This window comes from Harmonia axyridis, chromosome 2 (assembly GCF_914767665.1).
Source record: "Harmonia axyridis chromosome 2, icHarAxyr1.1, whole genome shotgun sequence".
In the NCBI taxonomy this organism is placed as follows: Eukaryota; Metazoa; Arthropoda; class Insecta; order Coleoptera; family Coccinellidae; genus Harmonia; species Harmonia axyridis.
Window position 1 is genome coordinate 22,740,083 of NC_059502.1, and position 27,550 is coordinate 22,767,632.

At 33.3% G+C, this 27,550-nt stretch overlaps 1 protein-coding gene across 2 annotated transcripts in view; it reads right to left on the reverse strand.

The window, feature by feature from the left end:
- LOC123673863 (rho GTPase-activating protein gacJ) overlaps positions 1–27,550 on the reverse strand; it is a 143,055-nt gene that overhangs the window by 85,436 nt on the left and 30,069 nt on the right. Inside the window, exon 2 of one of the 2 annotated variants that reach the window (XM_045608584.1) lies at positions 26,770–26,806. The gene's annotated coding sequence lies outside the window, so the exon portion shown is untranslated. Of the gene's footprint in view, positions 1–19,712; positions 19,966–26,769; positions 26,807–27,550 lie in introns of those variants that run through there. The other variant, XM_045608583.1, reaches the window with a different exon arrangement.

Here is a 27,550-nt window from a genome sequence, read left to right on the forward strand (position 1 = left end):
GGCCAAAATTTGACTAGTTGTTTCGTGAATATTGCCGTTCAAAATTGTGTTTTCCTGTTGATTTAGAAACTACAGATTCGATCAAGTTGAAAATTTTGACATGGAAGTAGAATGACAATAATTTCAAGTCTTGCGTAAAATTTCATGTTCGTAAAAAGAAGAATATGGAAAAAAAAATTAACCAATTATTTCGTGACCACGAAACCAATATTGTTGAGATTTGATAAGAGTTTGAAACTCCGTGCAAAATTTCAAGCTAATCAGAACCATTGAAAATTTACGAAGAGTATTGGAGAATAAATACAAAAAATTTCCGTGATTACAAATATGTTAGGGTTAGTTATGTGTATTTATAGAATAACAATTTCAAGATTCGTGCAAATTTTTTTGTGGATAGAGTCATCAATGCCATAAGAAAATTTATATAAAATATTTTAAAAAATTGTAATATTTCGGTGACAACAGTTGATGGGATAGAGTTAAACATTTTACGTGTATATACATATATGCAGGGTGGTCCAGATTTTAATGCAATAACTTTGGCATCGAATAAGACAACTCTTTTCATGAAAAAAAAATCCTTTCATTTATCAATAATGGGAAATTTGAGAAATTAATTTTTGTACATCGTTTTTGCTTTGCACTCGATTATCTCGAATATGGTACATTCTATGAAAAAATTCGAGAGCCCTATTTTAAGGAAACTCTGTTGATTTCAGATATGAAACAATTTTTCCGAAAATAGGATAGCGGCTAAATTATTGCACACAAATCTGGACCATCCTATAAAGAATAACATTTCCAAGCTTTGTTCAAAATTTCGTGTTACTATACATATCTATATACAACTCAAGAATGAAATTGACGCATGAATGACGAACGCTCAAAAGCTCCTGACTTCACCTCATTGCTTCCTCTTGAGTTTGACTGGCCTCAGAATGCGATTAGATGGCCTGCCACTATTGAAATCCTTGTTTTTCAGGTTTGCATTCAGTGATCAGTCAGCCTCATTTTGCACTGTTACACAATAACCTATTGTAAGAAATATATATATTGGCAAGACAGACAAGTTTTTAATTCCGAAAAAATTACCTCCTCGGGCGAGAATCGAACCCGCAACCTTCGAATCACTAGTCCGACGTTCTCAGCTATCGTCGGACTAGTGATTCGGAGGTTGCGAGTTCGATTCCCACTCGATCAGAATTAAGAACTTGTTACTCATGCCAATATATATCTTTTTTTAAATATTTTCAGACGAAAAATCATTATTTCAAATCATCTTTTGTTTCTTCTGAGTGCAACACTTCTGATGTGACCGAGTATGTAAACAAAACGATCGGGTAAATTTCAATTCAGAAAGCTGGAAGTGTGATGTCGAAATATCGATCGTATAAAAAGTACGAGATTTGAGAACTGACCCTGGCAGCTGGCAAAGTGATTGAGTATTCATAGTCACGCCAAGAAATTATACTGAAACCTTGATCTTATCCGAACGTCAAAACGATTTATTCCTAATAACCTTACGAAACGCTACCGAGAGGTAAAGAATTCCATTAGATTATTGTTGCGCATGGCACATTTTGCGGGACGACGTTAATTTTCATTATCGTAAAATCGGTTTACCCACCGTTCAATTGAAATATCGAGTTTTAGCGTTTACCCCGATGTTGAACTCCTCCATTTAGAAATGATCTCTTTATGTTACGTTACAGTCGAATGAAGTATGTATAGGAAAACACGTTTTTTTTTGGCAAAATTCGATTTTATTATTCAACATAGTTGCCTTCGAGGGCGATACTGCAATTATAGCGATCTTCCAACTTTTCGATACCATTTTTGTAGTACGATTTGTCTTCCGCTTCAAAATAGACCTCAGTTTCGGCGATCACTTCTTCATTGGCGCTAAATTTCTTTCCAGCGAGCTTTCTTTTGAGGTCTGAGAACAGGAAAAAATCGCTGGGGGCCAGATCTGGCGAATACGGTGGATGCAGAAGTAATTCGAATCCCAATTCATGGAATTTTCCCATTGTTTTCATTGATTTGTAACACGGTGCATTGTCATGATGAAACAACACCTTTTTTCTTCAAATGGGGCCGTTTCATCGTTCAAACGATCCAATAACGTTATATAACAATCGCTGTTGATGGTCTGGCCCTTTTGGAGATAATCAATGAATATTATTCCTTGCGCATCCTATAATACTGATGTCATAACCTTGTCAGCTGACTGTTGTATTTTTCCTCGCTCTGAATTCGGTTCATCGTGTGCAGTCTACTCAGATGACTGTCGATTGGACTCCGGAGTGAAATGATGGAGCCAGGTTTCAACCATTGTCATATATCGACGCAAAAATTCAGGTTTGTTGCACTTGAACTGCTTCAAACACTGCTTCAAACACTGCTCAGAATCATTAACACGTTGTTGCTTTTGATCGATTGTGAGCTCGCGTGTTACCCATTTGGCACACAGCTTTCTCATGTACAAATATCCGTGAATGATATGATGTACACGTTCAGATGACATCTTCACAATGTCTGCTATTTCGATCAACCTCACTTTATGGTCATTCAAAATTATTTTGTGAACTTTTTTTTTTTCGTCGGTGACAGCCTCTTTTGGGCGTCCACTGCGTTTGCCGTCTTCGGTGCTCATTTCACCACGTTTGAATTTAGCATACCAATCAATGATGGTTGATTGACCAAATAAAAGCTCTGGAGCAAACAAGCGGGCACTGTTTCAGAGAAAATATCACCCTGTAGATTTGCATTCGAATTCATCATATCCCATGATGAAATCTTCAAATTGGTATATCTATGCCAAATTTAAAGAGGGAAGGTGCTATGCAAAAAAAAAATGATAAAACCAAACCTTAACACCCTGTATCTTGAAAACAAAGTGTTTGCAGGCCCATTTTTGAGGGACTTCTTTTCTAAAATGATCCGAAGAATCCATCAATTTCGTTTGGTTTTGAAAATACCATTAAATTCCTCCCATAAAATTTGTTTAACATTTTCCCAGATTTGGCTCGAATAAAAAGTTGTAATCATTGAATGGTTTCAGAATGGACTAATACACCCCTGTACTTTCGATGCTTACACTACCGAGATGGAGATTATCGTGAACATAAAAGTTATAAATTATATTATTTATTTGTATAAACAATGCCAGATCGATGAATAATGAGCTTGAATTTGCAGTAGATTACATTTTGCATATTATTATAAACTTAAAGGAGGTGCATTTGCTTAAACAGATGTGGTCACGTTATAATCCAGCGAGCTAGCCTTGATTTTATCGTTTGTCTCAAAGTAAAATAATTATGAATACATTAATTTTCATTGAGGAAAAGTGAGAAACTTTGATCATCCAAGAAAAAAACCGCGGTAGCATGGCCTTAGCTATGTTCAAGGCATTTTCTGGATCAGGGGTGGATCTATAATTAAGTTGTAATTTTTCAATGATTTTTTATGATTCAACTTTGAATATCTTCAAAATGGTGATTTTTGCGAGAAACGATGAAGAATAAATTTATTTCTTATTTTGATATAGTTTTATGCTAATTCCGTAGAATTCTATGGATCAGTGAGGCAATAGCTTGAAAACCATTAGAAGTAAAAATCTATGTTTAAATTCTAAGTACACCTTCAAGACTCACCCTGTATGTATGTGTTCACGTAGACTGTGGACTTAATAAAGTAGATTGTTCAACGTTTTCTCCACACGAAATTTCATTTGTAATGCAAAATTTAAAAGAACAAAATTGAAACATACTCCAGATGAACTGACAAAATGAAATACTCTTAACAAACTAAATGACAGTAGTCACAAAAACGTCACGAGAGCACAAATTGGCTCTTGATGGAACTACTAAATCTCCCTGAGTAGGTCCAAGAATATTTGGATGCAACTGAAAACTTCTATTGCTTGTTTTGTCAACTTATCAATTTTAAAACTACAACTGAGAATTCCAAGAAGGATTGAATAATTTTCAGTTTCAAAGGTTTATCATCGAAAAAACCAAAAGAAAAGAGAATTTATCGAAAAATAGGATTACCATAGAACCGGCACGTTTGATATAATCAACTTTACGGATGAAGCGATAATATATAAGCTATCAAAAGAAGTAATCCGCTGCTCAATAGAACTCCAGAGTCAAGCCTCTTATTCAAAGCATACCTACTGCGATACAGAAAAGAGAACGATAAGTCTTTGTGACAGTAATGCAGCTTGCATAATGATACACCCACCAATTCAACGATAAAGGTTACGTTACCCGATATAGTACGGTTACAAATTTCCTGTTCATTGTTTATCCGAATAGCAACACCGATAGACAGAACGAATAGCTGACATGTCCGGATTTCTGCGTTTGTCGTGCTGAATAATCTCTTTTCAATGTAATCTGCGGGTTGCCTGATTAGAATACACAATTATTATCAATTGTCCGTTCGTACGCAAGATCTATTTCATCGGAGAAACAGGTCGACGTACGCTCGAGTTCTGTAAACTATTGATTCATTCATCGCAATTGATTGTGATGCCAAAAACCAAACGTTTTTGCGCGACCTATATTTAATAAGCATATTATAATATGGTAAATATTTTAATCAACAATTCAATCAAACAATTGTATTTTATAGACACGTAAGCTGAGATTGTCCATGTAGTCGAAGGACAAAGGCCAACACGTTGAGAACGGCGACGTATCGACATTGTGGCGACTGCTTCAACACTTCGCGCTACATCAACAATATTCTCTTTGGCACGCACATTTCTTTGTCTTGTTAATGGTTTCGAAAAGAGTAAAATTATTGGAAAACGATCAATAACTGCACGAATTATTTCCTCACTAGGCTGATTATGTTGACTGTGAATGAACAAAATGCTCTAAGAACAGATTAATTTTTTCAAAGTAAATTTACATTTTGGAAGCGTTGATCTGGTATTAAACGATTCATGATGAATTGCCAAACTTTACTGAACGGAAATGTCAACAAAGTTTGACATTTTCAACTGTCACACAATAGACAACAACCATCGAAACTTCCCATGCAGCTTAAAAACACTCCAAATGTGTTAGTGAACTGATTGCATTATTTGTCCTATTAATTTCCACTCCTTTCATTTCATTGGAAGTTGAAGGTTGGTTTTCCTTTTCGGACCGTTTCCCCCACAATAATCTTCTCAGCAACCAAGTTATTTTTTCTCAATGAACTTTCAACATAGATGTCTGTAAAATCAGTGCTAGATTTCCAGCGAGCATGACGTTTTAGAACGCTAAAACCAGTGGCCGTTGGAGAAGATGAATCGATAACCTGGAGTATTCAACTTTTTTGTTTGGCAATCCAAAAGTGCTTTTACTGTCATAACTCACAGAAAGAGTTTATGTTCTGTTTTTTTCTCACCGCAGAACCATATATTTTTCACAAATGACCAATAAAATCAATCGAGCAGAATTTGCCAGAATTTGATGTCATATAATATTGATTTTAGAAACGATGACATAAAATTTCTTCGAAATTTGCAACAAATAATTCAAACCACAAAATATAATATTCATCATAAAAATTTTTCTACGAGTTGAGAATTTTTGTGAGCTAGGAGAAAAAGCTAAATCAACACTTCTTCATCTCATTTTCCCGGAAAACTTTTAGCCGGAATAGAAGGCAGACATGTTAAGATAATCTTTCCAAAAGTTCGTGAGGCAAATAATAATTCAGACAGCACCAATTTCCAAGTAATGAAAGCGAGTAGCGGGAAGTTCGGGGTGCAAAACCAAAAGAGTAAAAAGTTGCGAATCAAACGATTGTGTTGGTCAGGCAACATCACGCGAATTGAACTGACGCTGAACTACGTTTATGCTCAATCCATTCGGATATTAGTGCTGACAGAATGGAGAAGGCATCGAGCTTCTCTTTGAGACCAGCCTTATGCAAATGGTTTCAAACGGTTTTTTGTGCAATCTTTAGCTCGATTAGCTTATCGACAATTGGCCTGCGTGGTGCATCTTTGACATTGAAATTACCGGAACGGAATCGACAAAACCAAAATTGCGCGTGATTGGATGTTACAGTATCAGAACCATAAACACTATTAACCTTTTCAGCCACCGTGCTCACATTTTCGCCTCTATCGAAGAAAAACTGTAAAAAATAGGGTATTTTCTTTTGCAAGTGTCCATCTTTGGCGCGATCTATAACTTAACTGAGTCAACTAATCACAAAACTGTCACAAAAGTTTTTATACCACGAATCCTCATCTTTCTAACGCCATTTAGTGGAACCCGATCGGACTCATACAACGCGAGATACAGATAATCAAAGCTATCTATTGGAAAAATAATGGTTTTATTTTTACTACACTTAATACATCTGCAATATTAACTGATCTCTAGGATCTGCTAATGCAATTCTCTAAAGGTAGGAAAAAGTGATGATGAGATGTCAAGAGAGTAAGTTTTATGTGCTGTTTATCAATAAGTCCCATCCTTTAAACAATTACACGTTATAACAGTTATACTTCAGCAGTATTAGTTCAACTCATAAACAACACTATAAAATCTTTTCTGGATTTAATGAATTTCCTTGAATCAGTTGATGATAAATAATGATGAAACCTCTTATAAATATTGTGTTGAATCAACTCCTCTTGCTTCAGTAACATGGACTGTCAATATATAAAGAGGACAATATTTATACCAATCTCTTAAAGGAAACCAACATCCACTGTTTCGGTCACATTGAAATACCAACGGGAAAATAACTCTCCCTGATAGATTATTATTTTATGACAATTTTGGCAATCTAGAAAAAAACAATTGAAAAACTACTATATTTTTGGTGTTCCGACAATTTTCGGTTAAGATTCAATGAGGTCTTTCTTGATACAAAATAAAAAAGCTAAATTTTAACGAACACTGCTCTGTATTTTTTGCAACATCTTCATAGGCATTTAAACACCACAACCCATTGAAATTATTTAAATGACATCAAAACCAAAACTCTATCTAAGGACAATTTGTTTAAGTGAACGAGAAATTATTCTGTTATTAAAAATATATAGGTATGCAGAGAAAAATACTTAATAATTATGAAATGTAAAAATTTTGAAGATGTGAGAGAAAAGGTTCAAGATAATCCAAATTTGTAGACATCGTTCTCAGTAACTGAAACAGCCATAAGGATGTTGTGAAGGATTTAAGTTTGGACCCATATAAAATTCAATTGATTCAAGAACTGAAAATTGAAGCTTGATGATCATCATAAAGCACATATGAGTGAAAAATTGACTGAAACTTCTTGTCATACGCATCGATTAAACTTATTTTTTTGCTTAAATGGCTATATTGAGCCAAATTGCATTATCTGTAGCGAAATGGGTCCTCAATTATTTGAAGAAAAAACGTTGTATCTTGAAAACATTACAGTGCAGCTTTGAACGATAATTTCTTTATAATAGTCAATCAAAACGCTTAAATGCTAAAAACCATAATCGAATCGTGGCCATATTATACAGGAGTGGTTTGGTGACAACGTTATTATTTCCAGATATGGACCGGCATATCGTTCAATAAGATCCTTTGGGGATATCTTAAGTGCAAGAACAATTCAAACCGACTCAAATGCGAGAAAGCGTCATAATAAATTGAACTGATTGGATTCGCTATTGCCATTTAAGTCGTGGAGCTCACTTAAAGCTTATAATTTCAAAATAAAGTTGTGACGAGTTGAAGTGAGGAGAAAACATCTCAGCTGTAGCGCAATGTTTGGGTGTTATTACAATTTTCAATATCAAGACATTGATTGAATTTTCATTTTGTATCTAGAACTAGTGATATCTACATTATTTCATTACTTGTACAGACTATATGAAGTATTCTGGGAATTGAGTTTTGGCATATCATATCCTTGCCCTGTCCAGTCAATTTGGGCTCACACGAAAAAGTCCATCACGAAAGTTTTGGCTTAGTTTTGATTTCTTCGATTTTACATATTTTTTGGAGTGCTCAATTCGAACCTGAGGTTTGCCAGCAAAATTTTTTCACATACTTAACATTGAAAGAAAATGCAAAAATGAATCAAACAATTTCTTTTTTGGCGGTTTTTCGCATATAAATAGGAAATTTTTTTGTGAATGACCTTCCTATAAGAAAACAAGGTAAATAATATTTCTTTTATTATGGATTTTTGTCCGATAAACCGATCAAGCGATAGTTGAATATTGTCTCTGTAAAAACCCATTTTTTGGAGTAGTATTGATTTCTTCGATTTTATATGATTTTTGTGTTGCTGAATCCGAATCTGTCGTTTGCCATAAATATTTTGTGACAGGACATTGGAGAGATGGAAAATATAACTCGGATATTATAATTTTTTCTTGAATAACTTCACTAGAATTCGAATACTCTATTGTATAAATTCTACGACGGTAAGATTTCCGCAATATACTCTTTGAAATCAATATGTATAAAAAAATAAACTAGGTGCCTATATATCGAAAAATGATTTTGAAAATGTTTTTCTATGAGCTGATGATAGCCTTATAGTTCAAATCCATCTGATTTGTACTGGACAAAGAAATAATTCATTAGAAGAAATGCCCTCATTAATAAAGTTTTGGATTGAAAAAAGTGGGTGTTTGTAGAGACAGATAAAATAGGCCAATTTCCAACTATCGTTTGAGCCAGAAAGGTTTATCGAACAAAAAACCTCAAGGGAAAAATATTGTGAATACTTTTATTTACTTTGTCTTTGTATAGGAAGGTCATTCACAAAAAATTGATATTTTTCGAGTTATATGGAAAAAAAATGGAATATTTTGACCTTTTTTCGAACCTTTTCCAGTGTTCCATCACAAAATGTTTCTGACAAATTCAGATTCGTATTCAGCAAGTGAAAAAACCTGTGAAATCAAAACTACCCCAAAGAAACAGATAAAATACGTAAATTTCAACTATGGATTGAGTCAGAACGGTTTATCGCATAAAAACTTAATGAGAGAAATTTGTAGGATATTTAAGTGGCAAAACTCAATCAGATTCGGAATGAGCACCCCCAAAAAACATATACAGGGTTAGAACTATTTTGAGGGGCACTACAGGGATATCGAAAACCGTTAGAAATACAGGGTGGCTTAGATAACAAAAAAGTTGCGATAATTAGGGATTAGTGTGTTCGTGTTAACAGATTCAAAATATCTCCAATGGTTCCCGAGATATTTGGAAAAACACACTGTTTATAGGATGAAAAACTTAATGGAAGAAAGTTGTAGAAACTTTTGGTGACAAACTCAAGATTCGAAATGAGCGCCTCTAAAAACATATAAAATCAAAAAAATCAAAACTACCCCAAAACTTTCCTGTGAAATCACATATTGACTGGACAACAACAACCTACAAGGCAACCTTTCATCATTTGCTAAAACCTGGAAAACAAACGACTGCAAAAGAAAGTGAATGTCAACGGAGTAAACTCCGCCAAAGTGCCTGGGACACAATTAATTCATGCGACGTGCAAAAGATGGCCTTGGCTCCAAGAACAATGGCCAAGCGAGACGCGTGTGCATTCTGAGAATGTCACGGATGCCAAAATTGCAGCAAATTCCGGATCGAGACGAGCCATTAGCATTGGGTTTTAGCAACGACAGCGTCTAGGCGAAAACAGACGGGTCTGTTGGACAAATCTCGATCGCTGCCAAGATTGCAAACTATCATTCTTTCACTATTGGCTGCCGACTTGTAACTTGTCGGCTGCTGACCGTAAATAACCGCCTTGCGATTTCCGATGAATAACGATCACGTGATCTTGAGATTAGGAACGTTTTGCAATGTCCACATCTTCTGTCTAATATATTGTTACTATTCATCGAGATTAGCTACACGAGTAGGAACCACTCGGCAGGTTGACGTTGACAGCTGACGTTGACGTACTAATTGTCATGTTGACAGTCTTAACGTTCTATCTGAAAACTTTACGTACTTACGTCTGAAGTATGTTTTTATTTATCGAGAAAACATTTATATGAGGATTATAACACAATTTCATCGTTTCACACGATTACGTTGGATAACAACCAATGAAATTCAAATCCATCTTCAGAATGCTTATGGAGTTAAATATATGACAGTATTGCATTATCCAAGAACTACTATTTTTAGAGAAGAATATATTATGTTAAAAGAATTCTAAAAAATTACATTGTTTCAATGTAAACATTAGGATCAATAACAATTCAAACAAATTATTCCCACATGCAGGAAGTTATTTTAAAATCTGTGATCTAGCCTCTTTTTAGGGATTCACGGATTGACTTTATATTCAAGCCACTTGACTTGATATTCAGGCTACTTGACTTGAGCTCGACTTCAAATCAACTCAGTTCAAGTCAAGTAGTAGTTTTTCAAATAGCTTGAATATCAAGTCGAGCTGGTAAAATACTACCACTAAAATACTGGTGTTTTCATTGAATTGATTTTGTTTAAGATAATTCTTGGTCTATTTTCTTGCTGAATGTGGCGCTATGCAAAAAATTAACCAATCAACGGCAAAATTTTCTTTTGTTCTGACAGAACCTCAAAACAACATTGACAGAAAGATGACGTGAGCGCTACCATAAGAAACGATGGGGAAATCAAGTGAAAAGGGACCAATACCATTAAAATCCAAGAAGACTTGTTCCTTCAAAAGTAGCCACTTTAAAATTAAGGTTTTTCAAGGGTAAGTTAGCACACCAATGTTTTAAAAATTTTAGTTTAGGGTTGCGAAATTCACGAATAATCAGGATGGTGTTAATGAATCAGATGAAGTTTGAAATTATATTTCTAGGAAATTTTAATATAAATAAATTCTTTTTTTCTTCAATTTTTTTTCTTCAATTTCTTTTCAAATTAACACACACTAGATCGATTTCATCCACTAACAAATTCAAGTTGTATCAGTAAGAATTTAGACAGCATTTAAAAAGTACCCAGTGACATAAGGAACGATACATCCAGAGACCAGAAGGAATAATATCTATAACTGGTTTAACTACGTCAGAAATTGAGGAGAATGGTGCAAAGTGGACACTCCCTTCCCCATTACATGTTATATTCTGCATTTTGGAGAATGTTCAAAGTTCGATGATGAGTAACTCGTGTTGTCTTGTTGAAGACGTTTGTGCGACCATTTAGATAACTAGATTGGAGGATTAGAGAACATCAAAATAACGCGTAGCCTCGCGCGTAGCTACCCCATTGCTTTTAGGACTAAATATTTGTCAGGGATTTGATGCGTGGTAGCAAAATTTGATTGAAGCGCCTTGATGGATCTTGGTAGACTGTTGATCTTCTTTGTTTTTCTTTCTTCCAATGAATTTGTTGTATCTATGATATATTTCAAATAGTGTTTTTTTGCCAAAAATTGAATGTGACAATAATTCCTTCGAAGTGTAACATTTCCTACGTCCCTTAGTATTTATATTATTCATAAGTGGAAAACATTAATTGTGGAATTGTATTCAATTGGATTTTCCAATCTGATTCAATGTTAAGTATTGAAGAAAGATAAATGGCACGATTTATGGTGATGCGATATTCATGAACTCTTTTCATCTCTCTCCATACATTATAATGAAATTCGTATTTTATCGAATTGATGTGAAAATATCCTCATTGGAGAATAATTTATGCTCCTGATCCTTCGTGGTACTTTGTCGTTCAGGACTTCGAAAACTATAATGAGGATTTATTCTCGCATATCTACCTTCATCGTTCGATTCATCTCGAATTTATCTGAATAAATATACGATAATTTATCACCAGCTTGAACGAGTTCAGCAGCTTTTTCTGCTCAGTGGCGCCAACATGATAATAATAGGATGAAAGCGCCACAATAAATTATTTTTCTGACCCAGGATATCCCATCTCATTAAAAACAGAAAAAATTATTTGAAAAATATTCATTAGGTATTTCGCAGAGTCTGAACTCAAACCTGAAATTTCCAATGTAACTAATTGATACTGGAATGATGATGTGTCTAAAGAAATATACCAAATCAATAAGTACCACAAAAAATAATGTGAATACATTCATATCATTGATACATTTTTGAAGTTAAGGGCATCCAATGTTCCAAAAATGATCTTCAATCATCCAAATTCCAAATAAAACACACCACATTTGAAACCCAGCCAGAATTGATGTATATTAGGACAACTGAAAAGTCCCCGCTCTGATGCACAGATGGCGGTGCTAGTATTGAATCCATATTATTTTTAGTTAGTACCAACCTTCAAACGATACGTGTCAAAATTTGACAGCAGTCCGACCATTAGTTTGTGAGATATTGCGTTGTGAGTGTAGCTACTTTAGTTATTTGAAAAAAGATGGAAAAAAAAAGATTTCGTGTGCTGATAAAATATGCTTCTTGAAGGGAAAAAATACAGTTGAAACAAAATTTCGGCTAGATGAAGAGTTTCCGGGGTCAGCACCAGGAAAATCAACCATCATTGATTGGTATGCTAAATTCAAACGTGGTGAAGTGAGCACCGAAGACGGCAAACGCAGTGGACGCCCAAAAGAGGCTAAATCAAAAAAGTTCACAAAATAATTTGTAATGATCATAAAGTGAAGTTGATCGAGATAGCAGATATTGTGAAGATATCATCTGAACGTGTACTAATGTAGACGTTCAGATCATTCACGAATATTTGTACATGAGGAAGCTGTGTGCGCGAGCTCCCAATCGATCAAATGCAACAACGTGTTAATGATTCTGAGCAATGTTTGAAGCTGTTTAAGTGCAATAAATCTGAATTTTTGCATCGATATGTGACAATGGATGACACATGGCTCCATCATTTATTCTGGGATGCGCAAGGTAAAATATTCATTGATTACCTCCAAAAGGGCCAGATCATCAACAGCGATTATTATATAGCTTTATTGGATCGTTTAAAGCATTAAATTGTTACAAAACGGCCCCCATTTGAAAATAAAAGGTGCTATTTCATCAAGACAATGCGCCGTGTCACAAATCGATGAAAACAATGAAAAAATTCCATGAATTGCTTCTGCATCCACCGTATTCGCCAGTACTGTCCCCAGCGACTTTTTCCTCATCTCAAACCTCAAAAGAATGCTCGCTGGAAGGAAATTAAGCGCCAATGAAGAAGGAATCGCCGAAACTGAGGCCTATTTTGAAGCAAAAGGCAAATCGTATCGAAAAGTTGGAAGACCGCTATAATCGCTGTATCGCCCTCGAAGGCAACTATGTTGAATAATAAAATCGAATTTTGCCAAAAAAAATGTGTTTTACTATGTTAGACCGGGGACTTCCAATTGGCCTGTTATAAACTCAAAATTCATAAAATTTGTGGTAAATTCATAGCGCTCTGATCTTAATCCCATACCTTAAATCCCAAAATGAATTCTCGGTTTCTCAATTCATGTGTGAGTTTACAGATACCTACAATTACATGAGAATCGAAATCGCTGCCGTACTTTCTGCTACCAGAGTCACGTAAAATATTGTATACAATTGATTGCGGCAGCAATAACAGTAAACCCAATCCAATCTGGTATTGAGTTTCACGCTGTTCGTCTAGAAATTACCGAAGATATTACACAAAATGCTATTCATTTCGATGATGATAGAATGAGGTAACAGTGGAGAATGCCGAAGCATATGGACTTCTCATTTTGATCATTCTGTTTTCGATTCTGCGGCCATATTTGACAGTCTCCTAATGAAATCTCAATAATGCTACTGATACCTTCTGTAGTTGCAGCTATTTGATATTACCATTTTATTCATTGAAGTTTCACGAGAAATCACGTATGATTAAAATGGTCATAACTTGAATGAATTGGTGTTAAGAAAACTTTGACTATAGATCTGTCCTTGTTGGCTCTCTGAATCTATTAGCTCTACTAGCTCTACAATAGAGTTTTCTTAACATCGATTCATTCAAGTTATGATTATTCTAATCATATGTGATTTCTCGTGAAACATCAATGAATAAAATGTTAATTTTGAATAGCTGCAACTACACTTCGCCTCTATGATTAATTATATTGATCTATATGAATATTATCATATCATCGTTGTTTCTAATTTTATTATATTTTCAACTGCTTTTTCGGTACTAACAACTGCATGGTATTTTTAAAAAGGCAATCAAATTATCTTTAAAACAAGGTGTCATTCGAACCCCCTTCCATTGTTTCCACGTCCAAAGGGGTTGATACAAATTGAATGGAATCAATCTTATAAAATATCCCCTTACGAACCAAAATTAATTTTTTTTTTTGCATTTTTCTGATTTTGTGTGGAAATCACTTGATAGATTCTCTCAGTGTTTGGGAGAAATATCTTAGGGCAGTTAAGAATTAAGAATTAATTAATTTTCAAGAAATTTTATTTTTTGTTTTATACCACTTTGAAGACTGATAAATTTCAAAAATTTTTCATTATCTTGGAATCTTAAATTTTTCTAAAACACTACTCAATTGTCATTAATATTTTTCTCATTTGTTAATAAATCCATTTATTGATATTCTGAATTTTCGAATTGAAATACACAAGAACGTATAAATTTTTTTTTGAATAGTTTTTAAGAGGTAAATTGTAAGTATTTTTTCATCAGAATGTAAAACTCCAAAAATTTTTAAAATTATCATTCAACTAATTGAGATAGGATTGAAAAACCTTTCAATTTCCAAAGTGATATAAAACAAAAATAAAAAATTCAAAAATCCGCACACGATCAAAAGAATTTTATAAAAACGTTACCAAAATTATTATTTTTTTGTATTCGCAAATTGAGCATATTGAAATACTACAATTGAGATTATCGTTTGAAGAAATTATATGTGCAAATCGGTGATTTGTAAGAAGAAATAGCTCTAATTTCGTTTTAAACTCATGAGTACGTGGTGGTGTTCCCAATTAAGAATAGTAGGTATCTCTTCAAATTGACACAGTGTAAAGATCACAGGTATTTGCGCCAAATCAGAAATAACACTTATCGATATAATAATACAGAAACAGACATCCGTTTTTTCAATCCACACCAATCTATTACGACAATTTCAATTTCTCAACAATTAGTATGTCTATCATTGGAATAAACGTGGAAAAGATCGAAATGAATTCGACTCCTCTTTGTTCTATTTATGTAGAGAGTCTACATTGCATTGATATGGGCCGCTTTGACAGGACGCACTTTGATATTCCAACACGATCCATTTGGTTGCATGCACGGTAGCAGCGTTATACTATTGAGCTGCTATGCAGGAATGCCGCCGCTCTTGTAGTAAATTACTAACTTTACTACTACGATCTGAGAGCGCCCGGTTTTCACTTTGCAGTCTGGAAGTTTGTATCAACTGAATTACTTCCACTACATCGAGAAGTATTTGTATTTAAATGGGCAAGTTCAGGACGAGTATGTATAATATAATAACCACTAATATAACTGAGGAATTTCAATTCGGAAGTAGTTTTAGGACTCTAACTTTTAACTCGAAAACCCAGCAGAAAGTACGGAATATCTTTGAGAAGGTCATCATAAAGTAACTTTTATAACTAATTGAATTCGAGTATTCCTATGTGAAATCAAAAGTTTGAATTGCCACAAATTATGCAGGGTGATTCACCGCAATGGTGTATTAGAAGTTTATGGAAACGCAAATTTAGATATCGAATTTATTTTTGCATTTTCAGACCAATCCACTCAGTTAGAAATTGCGGTTTTTCGTTATTTTAAGTTCTTCGATTTCTCTGAATGTTTATATTTTAGGTAGTAACCCGCCTCTTTTTATACATATAAATGACTGAAAGATTAAAAAAATCTAGGTTGTAATTTGAATTTTGAGTTTTGATGGATTTCAGTGGTCCAAGTTCATAACCTTCTCATAAACCCCCTGTACATTTTTGGTCCAAACCGCAAACGGTTTTTCAATACCAGTGTTAGCAAGATCGAGAATTAGAAAAGTTTTTTCCAAATACAATTTTTTTGTGGAAATATTCAAAAAAATGAGAGTACCTACTCGTTGCAATAATTTTTTTCATAAGAATCTCATTTACTCTAAGCCGTTGAGTTATGGTATATTGCTCAAATTATCATGGAAAAAGGTATCTTATGATGCAATAATATACTGCGTGTGCCATTTGAAATAAGAAAGTAGTAGTTTCGAAATGAACTTTCGTCAGGTAAAAATCGGAACAATCAAATACATAAATTTTATCTTCCAGAGATTTTCAGAAAACAATGCTTCAAATGTGCAAATTTCACAAAGCACATAAGTCTTTGTTCTGTGCCATCAAGGTTTATAGGATATTTAATTTGGAAAAAATACTCAATATTTTTAACATGATTATATTTTTACTATTACTTCAACGAATTGATTTTTGAAATTAGATCCTGCAAATCTGAAAAGTTAAATTGAATCACATGAGTGTCGAAAGATAGTTCAAGACATAAATACTCATTATTATTTTTTTGGGTCGGTTGAAAATTAGGGATGCGCCGAAGCAATGATATTTTCAATGAAAATATCATCAAATTTATGATGAACGAAGGTAGTCAACCTATAGTTTTCTGTCAGTTCTACATACAATTTACTGAAGTTCGTATTCTTCAAATGTCAAGGATGTCTACTCCTGTAAGATAAGTAAGACCTGACTGCATCATATTGGAGTTTTATTTTTATAAATCAACTCATTCTTGGGACTTGTTTCAGGTTGACTTATTGCAGGATCACTACACAGAAATTCCTCTTCCGGCGCCTACTATGAAAATAGAACATAACAGTATTTTCTAGAGAGGAAGCAATTTATCTGTCAATCCCATGTTGATTAATTGTTTATCTCCACACCTTTCGACGGCCATTCTTCATTTCAATAGCATCAGCTTCATTCGACAAAATCGTGTGAGTAACATTTTGTTTTCTTTCAACTTGAACAAATCTATTTCAAAAAATTGGTCAAGAAACATCGGGAATTTTTTTCGTGTTTTTTGGTATTAATATTTTTTTTTTCAACTACTCTACTTCAAAATGAGTAAAAACCAACAATCAATCAAAATTTTTGTGGGCCTCACTAAAACTAGTCGACACTGGAATCTAATTGTTCATTTTGTGCTCTTCAGAATTATCTAAAGCGATATCTCACTGACAGGATCCATTCATTTTTAAGTGTAAGAATAATTATTTGTCCTCTTACTCGGATAATTTTAGGTTGGTTCTGAATTATCATTTCTAGATAACATGAATAAATATATTTGAGTGATGGCAGCTGAGTAGATATCTGCGATTTGCGATATATTTATTCAAGTCTTTAACGTTGAGTCTTTTTATTGTTTCCAATAATAAATCTGTGAATTAATCCAATACAATACTAGACTGATCCTTTCAATTCAATCAATCATTTTCAAGAGCAAAAAATATTTTGTTGTAAGTCGTACTTATTTCACTACTGGGCGTATATTTTTGCGGAAATAATCAATGATATTAACTCTGATATTACCAAACCAGTGTTTTTTCCACTCAAATTTCAAAACGATTCCAAATATAAAATCCACAAACTTCAGATCTTTCAAGTATTTTCGATTCCAAAGGATTTTTTATATCGATTAAAATGAACTAACATCCTATTGCCAAAATAAAAAAAATCAAAGAAACTGTAGGAAACAAAATCATGAAATTAGTAATGACAGATATGATTTCTAATGATATGATAATTCCGAATATAACAATTGGACATCTTAATTTTAATCGCAATTTTGAATAATAATTCATTGAAATAATATGTTAATTGAGTTAAGCAGATTTTATAATTGTTGGAATAATATTTTTGAATACATATTTAAAAGAAAATACTTTCAATGAGATTTTCATAATCCATTCAGAAAAACTTAATTTTTGGTCTTTAGAATAGACGCATAGAATTTTCAATTCAGGAGGATCAATCCTCTAGGATCTTTGTAACGAATTTCATTTAAATAGCTATATAGTTTACGAGAAAACTTTAAAATTCCACAAGTTTAAAATTTTACTCGAAAGATTTTATAGTTTCATCATTTAAAATAATGAACCTAAGTGAGTTTTTTTTGGATTCTTATGTCTAGACTAAAGAATCCGATCCATGTGGTGACTAATCGACAACAAATTATTGCAATGATCCTTAGACAGAAACAAGAAGCCCAAACAGTGTCTATCCTAGTTTCTGGAATTTAGTTCTGTTAATGTTTGGGAACTTAAGAATGTTGAAATTGAAAAAAATTATGGCTACTGGCTTCCAGAAAGGTTTATACAGATTCTTCATTTAATGTTTCTATGTAAGAACGTTCAGCAAGAAATTATCGAAAATAGATAGGGATATTCAGAACGGTATTCGCCGTTAACTGTCACACATATTTTGGTGAATTTTGAGAGTCATTTGTTTATTCTGCTCCATTTAGTAATTGTATTTTGTGTTTTTAACAATTGATAAGAAAGTTTCCAACAAAACCTCTTTGTTTGAATTTTGTTGTGGAATAAATATCACATTTGTGAAAAAAATACTAAAGTATTCGGTACCATAATAACGCCCGATAACAAATACTTACTAAAAAAAAATTAGGAAAGCACTGTAATCACGAAAACATTGGGTATTCTTTCTAAAATATTTTTCACCAAATTTTTATGGTTTTGATGATGTGTCAGCTTAAAATTTACATTAAAATTACGGAAAAATAGGGTAATATTTCTTCGATATTATTTTTGAATTTTCTTTGGTTCTCTATACGCGTGCTCAACATAAAATTTTGAACGAAGATTGAAATTGCAATTCTTCAGCTAAATGCAAATTCTCAACTCGATAAAAAATTACAGATATTGCGATGAAATGATAGAGCTATCGATTTGGAAACGAGCGCTCAAAAATCAAGAAATCTCTTCGAAAAAATACCAGATTAGCCTGAAATTCTCTTGACCGATTATTTCAAAAGTCAATTCACCACTTCCAGGTATTTACTCATTTTCGTTTGATAGGAAACATAAAACACATATTGTGCAGAGTGCTGAACACGATTTTTAAAAAGAGTTATCATCATTGGGTTATTTATTGGCAGAAGGGGTAGAGCAATAAATTTAGATGAATGATAATTGACTAAATTCCTAGTACTTTTCTAACATAGTTGTAATCGGTTAAATTCTTCACATACTAGCGTTTCTTGTGAAAACGAAGAATCGTTCGAACGAACCCTTGACAATGAAGTTCCTCCTTCGATCTCTTCCTCTTACGAATGCTCAATACAAATCACACATGAATTGATAATATGCCAAGAAGGAAGCCATTCATCTGCTAGAATCATCGTATTGAACGCAAGTACTCCGACAACCTTGCGTAGGTGTAAAGTGTTTATAAACAAGTTAGTTGATAGCTGCGCCAAGTAGCTCTTCCGAGGCATAACCAGCTGGCACGACGGGCAAGCAAGACCCAATCAAGGCAACACCAGCCTGGCAACAGCAGAGAGTCCGTGTCATTCTTAAACAGGAATTTCGATACTTTTGGGCAGCGCAAACCGGCTATACCGGGCCTACATTCTTCCGATTCATTTCTGCAACTATTCACCGACGATCACGCCTACACGTCTATCTCCGCGATGATTTTTCAACCTTCAAACACCTCTCTCAATGAGTTCATTCAGTGCAGGATGAATGATAATCGTTATTTCCAATCGTCTTACCTCGATCTCGATAAGGACCTCGTAATCCTGATCCATGTGACTTTAAATCCAAATATTGTACACTTCGCGGTTTTACTCTGTCAGTGATTGAATCGCGAAGTAGCTAACAGCTGATGTTCACACGTAGCGCACTAGGTCGGTAGAAAATCGGACGGTGTGTTGCCTTCGCCAGGGCGATACAATGACTGACTGAACTAGCTGTAGATTACGCTCTCCACGCGCATAGGACAGACTGGCCCGCTGAAAGCAAGTTTTCTCTACTCCGAAGGAGTCTCTCACTCCGTGTTGATATAATGACTGCCTCTTTTTACCTCGATAATTGCGCATAGTAGGTTCCAATCAACGTGACCAGGTTGACGTGTGGTGAATCTACTAAATTTGCTGCTTAAATTTAACGAAATTCTACCACTCATCGTTCAGAAAATTACTGAAAATCTACTGAAACAAATTCTGTAGGGTTTTCCCCTAAGAGGTTTAATTTTGATAATAAAAAACACGAGTATTAGTATTTTAAGATAAATCAATGAATGCTTATTTCATTGTAGAGAGCAAGGTAGGTAGTAGGTTCCAATCAACGTGACCAGGTTGACGTGTGGTGAATCTACTAAATTTGCTGCTTAAATTTAACGAAATTCTACCAATCATCCTTCAGAAAATTACTGAAAATCTACTGAAACAAATTCTGTAGGGTTTTCCCATAAGAGGCTTAATTTTGATAATAAAAAACACGAGTATTAGTATTTTAAGATAAATCAATGAATGCTTATTTCATTGTAGAGAGCAAGGTAGGTAGTAGGTTCCAATCAACGTGACCAGGTTGACGTGTGGTGAATCTACTAAATTTGCTGCTTAAATTTAACGAAATTCTACCAATCATCCTTCAGAAAATTACTGAAAATCTACTGAAACAAATTCTGTAGGGTTTTCCCATAAGAGGTTTAATTTTGATAATAAAAAACACGAGTATTAGTATTTTAAGATAAATCAATGAATGCTTATTTCATTGTAGAGAGCAAGGTAGGTAGTAGGTTCCAATCAACGTGACCAGGTTGACGTGTGGTGAATCTACTAAATTTGCTGCTTAAATTTAACGAAATTCTACCAATCATCCTTCAGAAAATTACTGAAAATCTACTGAAACAAATTCTGTAGGGTTTTCCCATAAGAGGTTTAATTTTGATAATAAAAAACACGAGTATTAGTATTAGTATTAGTATTTTAAGATAAATCAATGAATGCTTATTTCATTGTAGAGAGCAAGGTAGGTAGTAGGTTCCAATCAACGTGAACAGGTTGACGTGTGGTGAATCTACTAAATTTGCTGCTTAAATTTAATGAAATTCTAGCAATCATCCTTCAGAAAATTACTGAAAATCTACTGAACAAATTCTGTAGGGTTTTTCCATAAGAGGTTTAATTTTGATAATAAAAAACACGAGTATTAGTATTTTAAGATAAATCAATGAATGCTTATTTCATTGTAGAGAGCAAGGTATGCCATTAACGATGGAAAACGACATCAGCCAAATGACTGCCACGGTTACGGTTGCAGCACTATGTATATCCTTTTCATGAACAATTCCCACAATGTATGTACTGGAGGAGCAATGGCATAGATAGATCATAGATTTTATCTTTCTCGTCGCCACAAATGAAAAAGTCTGCAGGTGTTAAATCACAAGATTTCGGTGGTCAATTGTGATCAAAATACACGGCCAGAAATTTTTTCTTGTGAAATTTTTCCGTTGCTTGTGTGGCACGTAGCACCTTCTTGTTGAAAATAAACTTTTGTACACATGAATATCTTCAATTCCGACCATAAAAATTTAATAATCATAGCTTGGTATCGTTTTTGCGTTTCCGTCAACACTACGAGCTACAGCAGCAATATTCTGAGTTACTTAGATGTTCATAAAATAAAACGAAGTAATTTCCACTATATTAATATATATAATATAGTGGAAATTACTTCGTTTTATTTTATTTATAATGAATTTCCGCCAAGTAAGGACCGAATCCATTAAATACTTAGATGTTCTTTACATCATTTACTTGTCCCAACAACTCTTTATGGACGGTCGAGAAGGTACTTCACGACGGCACAAAAGTGCTTCAGCTTCACGAACTGTGACTACTAAATTTTAACGATTCCAATGTGTTGTTGAATTATGTATCGCCCATAGTTTTTACTTGTCAATTGTTAAAAAGAGACAGCTTCAAAATTGACAGATAGGGGGTTATTCGATATAAAACCTCTTATTGAATACCTTCCTTTTGATATACAACGAATATATACAGAATTTGGCTACTATACCGGATGAGGCATTCAACTTGAGACAGTAAATAATGTCGAAACTATATCATTAAAAAAAAAAAATTATTCAATTAAAAATTGTTAGGTATCAAGGGGGCAAGAAAATGGGCATATTTTGTTTTGACCTTGACCTTGACTTCAAAGTTATTTCAAGTTCACCTTTATTCTTTTGAATGAAAAGGTATATTGTTTAGTGCAGATTCTAATTCTTCATAAAAAGAATAACTTTTATTGGAACCTTTTCAAGCGGATTTAAAAATATTCAACCAATTTGATATGAACGGTTGCAGGAATATCGATTTATTTTGAAAAGTTGCTGAAATAATATGAAATCGATAAAAAGTTATCATAATTATTTTTAATTTTTCCCCAATAAAATTCAGTTTAATATTTTGAAACCCAGCGGAAAAAGTTTCAAACAAAAGTAACTACTTTTAATGGAAAATTAGAATCTGTACTAAAAAATATACCTTTCCATTTGAAAAAATAAAATTGACCTTGAACTTTGAAGTTAAAGTTAAAAAAAATTTTTTTCGGTCCCCCTTGATACCTAACAATTTTTATTTGAAAATTTTTTTTCTGAAGTAGATAGCTTTTGAGATGAGTTAAATGTCTCATCCTGTATATAAGTAAGTAAAACACATTTTTTACCTGTATACATAATGTAATAGGGGCGCATAGTTCTTTGTTCGTTGATACAGGCTCCAGAATGAAACAAGTGATTTGAAATTTCATTTCAAACAAAAGGAAATAATGGAATTTGAATATAGTTGAACAATCTTCCCCCTTCTTTCAATCTTTCTTCAGCATGCAAAAGTGAGGCAACTTTTTTATTAAGGAACTGTTTCGATTTTTGCTCTTTATTATATCCGAAATAATCTTTTACATTTTTATTTTGATAGGGACAGGAAGCGAGCACAAAAACCTTTTGGCAAAAGCAGAAATATTGGAACATTTTGGCCAATGATCAAAATTCATAATTTTACTGACACCTACCCAGAATATTACCATATTAATCAATGCTGCCTCATTAATCAATTTTGATTTCAATAAATTTAAAATCCGAATATCTATTTTTGAAGTTCTGTATTCATTGTCAATGGATACTGAGTTGAGAAATTATATTTTCGGACTTGGCAAACAATGGATAAGGAAGTAAAAATTCATCAAAACAAGCTTAAACTTTGAAGAGATCATCTCTAAGCAATCTTGATCTCAATTGTTGACCAAGTTCAATAAAAAATAATTGACATTTTACCAAGAAATACATACTTTTAAAGTTAATTTCAATTGATATAAAAGATGGAAAAGTAAAAATAGAATAACGCCATATTTGAGTACTACCAAGAAATACATACTTTTAAACTTAATTTCAATTGATATAAAAGATGAAAAAGTAAAAATAGAATAACGCCATTTTGAGTACTGGTGGATTTTTAATAATCAAACAACAGATTTGTGTTCAGAATATTGAATAGAGTATATTGAAGCAAGAATATATGCAAAATTTCTTCCATGATGACTTTGAAAATCAGAGATTCGATTAACCAGAAATCTACTTTCATTATACATAGAATAACGGTTTGCAAGTTCATGCTAAATTTCATTAAGAAATTATTTCAATACGATAATTACTTGTTTTTACAAGTTTCTTTAATATTGTTAGCTCTAATGGTAAATTGTGGGAAGAGGACATTGTACCTTATGTCATATTTCAGAGACTGAACAAATTTGCAAATGCTTCGTTTTCAATAAACATAACCAAATGTTATCTATCTAAAATAATAAAATGCAATTTGCTGAAATAGATTTGAATCATCCTTTGATATCGAATTCTAAAAAGGTTTTTTTTCTCTGAATGTTGAACTATGTGTGAAAATCATTAAAAGGAATTTGTATAATATTCGCATCTTTCACTTTGTGATATTATTTTGATGTCTACAACGACAAGAAGTATCATTCGAGGTGACCCTATTAAAGAAATTTAAAGGCGATTGATCAAGTCACCAAGCTGGCCAATTTATCAACTGCAGTATTTTAATTGAGAATGAACAGCACTTGGCGGGTGTTTCCATTGATTATAATTATCAAAGTTTACGAAGCTACGTTTCGTGATGAGATGTATAGTGTTCGTTAATAGAAGAGAAAGGGGTCGACCACAAAAAAGGAGCACACAATCGATCAATTATGTTGAAGGACCGAAGGTATAATATAATGAAAGAAGGGAAGTGGCATTAAACCGATGAGACATAACACAAGATTTTCAAACGTGATGAAATCTTATTCCTACAGCGCTCTCATCGAGAAATGGATTCTCTGTTTTTGAACGCTCGGCGAAAAAATGTACAGGGTGGGCAAATAAGCGAGGTAAGCGGCTATATCTCAGGAGTCAGGATCCACTCATCGTAGGGACTTGCGGTAAACATTTTTACCTCTAAAGTGTACAAGAAAACACACTGGAAATTGTTTTGAAGATCATACCTCTACAGCTAGGGGGCGTAATAGCTTTCGTCGAGTAGAAAAATGAATTTTACTCAAAAATGTTTCATATAAAGTTGAAGAAAAAATATCATCACTGTAATCCTTGGAAAATTCTCTATCTTTTTGATTTGTTACTTTCGATTTTACGACATCAAATAAGGGTAAAGAAAGGGATAAATCTGTCTGATTGAAATGCCTGTAACTTCAATTTGGCTCAACATTTTTGAGCAAATTAGATCTCGTCTGAGAGATAATATCTTGTTGATTGAGGACAAACTATACTCATGATAAATTTGTTTTTGCTGCTAGGGGGCGCTAAGTCAGAACTTCATTGTTTTGTTCATTTTACTCCGAAATTTCAAATGTAATGATAGGATTTTCTTAACAGAAATAGAAGTTCCATCAAATTTTCATGAAAAAACTTGAAGGTCGCAAAGCGATAGTTTCAGGCGTTCTGGAGTTATGGCCGAAAAAAGATATTATTCAACTGATGCACTGAAAAACCAAATTGTGCCTTCTTTCGGCCATAACTCCAGAACGCCTGAAGCTATCGCTTGGCGATCTTGTGGTTTTTTCATACAAATCTGATGGAATTTCTGTTTCTGTCAGAACCTATTGAAGACACAATTTGGTTTTTCAGTGGATCAGTTGAAAAATATCTTCTTTCGGCCATAACTCCAGAACGTCTGAAACTATCGCTTTGCGACCTTTAAGTTTTTTCATGCAAATTTGATGGATTTTCTGTTTCTGTTGAGAAAATCCTATCATTACATTTGAAATTTCGGAGTAAAATGAACAAAACAATGAACTTCTGACTTAGCGTCCCCCATCGAAAGCACAAAAAAAAATTTATCATGAGTATATTTTGTCATCAATCAACAAGATATTATCTCTCAGACGAGATCTAATTTGCTCAAAAATGTTGGGCCAAACTGAAGTTACAGGCATTTCAATCAGACAGATTGATCCCTTTCCTTTACCCTTATTTGATGTCGTAAAATCGAAAGTGACAATTCAGAAAGATAGAGAATTTTCCAAGGATTACAGTGATGATATTTTTCTTCAACTTTATATGAAATATTTTCGAGTAAAATTCATTTTTCTACTCGACGATAGTTATTACGCCCCCTAGCTGTAGAGGTATGAACTTCAAAACTATTTCCAGTGTGTTTTCTTGTACACTTTAGAGGTAAAAATTTTTACCGCAAGTCTCTACGATGAGTGGATCCTGAGTTATAGCCGCTTACCTCGCTTATTTGCCCACCCTGTACAGTTTGACTGGTTTATATGAAATAATATTTTTGTTAGAATGTTAAAAATATTTCACAGATATCGAAAATTTAATGTTTCTACCTGATATCATCACCTGATACCTAATGAATTTGAGCAGTTATTCATCTCCTATATTATATTTTCCTCAAATTGGGAATTAAACGAATATATAAAAGTTTTTCAATGAAAATAAATCTTCCATAATTGATGAAATCAGGTTCAAGATGAACGAGGTGAGTATATATAGGTAATTATATAAGAAATACTTGGTAATAAATCTTGAAGTTCCTATTTTTCGCAGTATTGAATCAAATTCAAAGTCTATTGTGCCATATTATTATCCCATACAATCTAATCGTGAAACCTCAGAAACAGTCAAGTCCTCTAAATCAATCTAACCATACTATATCCGTCTTGAAACCTGTTTGGTCAGGTTGTAAGTTCATGTTAAAACCCCTGTTTAGTGACGTCATATACGGGGAAGTCCTATATAATGTAGCAACTTAATGGATAGCACCCATTACGAATGCTTTTATTGTTTCACTAATAAGTCTGCAGCATCGCTGGTGGAGCCTCACTTCAAAGTATTCTATTTCTACGTTTTAAAATGGCAATATTCTCAAGATGCTTCAAGCAACAGAATATGAGACTCGTAAAATTAGAACTTAACATGATGACTCTGAAACTGTGCTCGGTCTGACTAAATTGACAACGACGAGAATTCTTGAAATTTCAATTTTCTTTATCTTAGGTGTTCATTCTTATTCAGTAAATTTTACTATTAAAATTTACTGTATTTACAGTATTGTTCAAATCGAGGTTTAGCACCGCATTTTTACGTTTTGAAATCTAACTGAAATTTTCGATTACCTACATTGTACCTGTAGCACCAAAGACAAACTATTTTCATTTCCAATTCAAATAAAAAATGCATAGAGTTCATTATTTTCGAAAATGAAACTCAATGTGTGCAATGAAATATCAACTAACCTTATTGAATACTTGTAGAGTTCAGCTTCTTCTGTATCTAGAACAAAAATTCAAAGATAATTTTCATAATCGTAAAATTATTGAAAATAAATAATATATTTAATTAATTTCACGGCATTCAGACAATTTTTCAATTCTGGAAGAAGTAACCTAATATGTTAAACCATTATTCACCAATAAATAATATGCCTCATATATTATGTGTATGTTTGATTGTTTGTCGTTTTGATTCTTGTTCATTACTCATTATACAAATTTACTCTTTGAAAATAATACATCTGATTAAAAATACCCACTACTTTACGTTATTTCAATTTTCTTTTTGGGACAGTCAAAATCTGAATACGATCTATTAGAATTATTCATCTTTCTTAAGAAGCAACACCACCACGTGACTGCTTAGTTCAAAAGAAAATAAGGCATATTTTTTCTTACGTTTAACTGATGTTTATGGAGTTTTCACATAATTTTTTTAACAATAATCTTTATTGTAGTATTTTAATATTTTCAATTTGCGAATGAAAAGATACTAATAATTTCGGTAACTTTTCGTTTTTGGTGAAAAAATTGATGATAATACAAAAGCAATGATGTATTTCAGAAATATTCGTTGAAAAAATCCTACAAAAATCCTTACGAAAGGGGCAAAACTCTAATTTTGTAAACATTCATAAAAAGACTCGTAAAGCACTTGAAAAAAGTTGGAACTATTGTAATATTCCTAACTTCTACTGATCTTTCAATTTTTCTGGCAACACCATCCTCATCTGGGCAATTATTG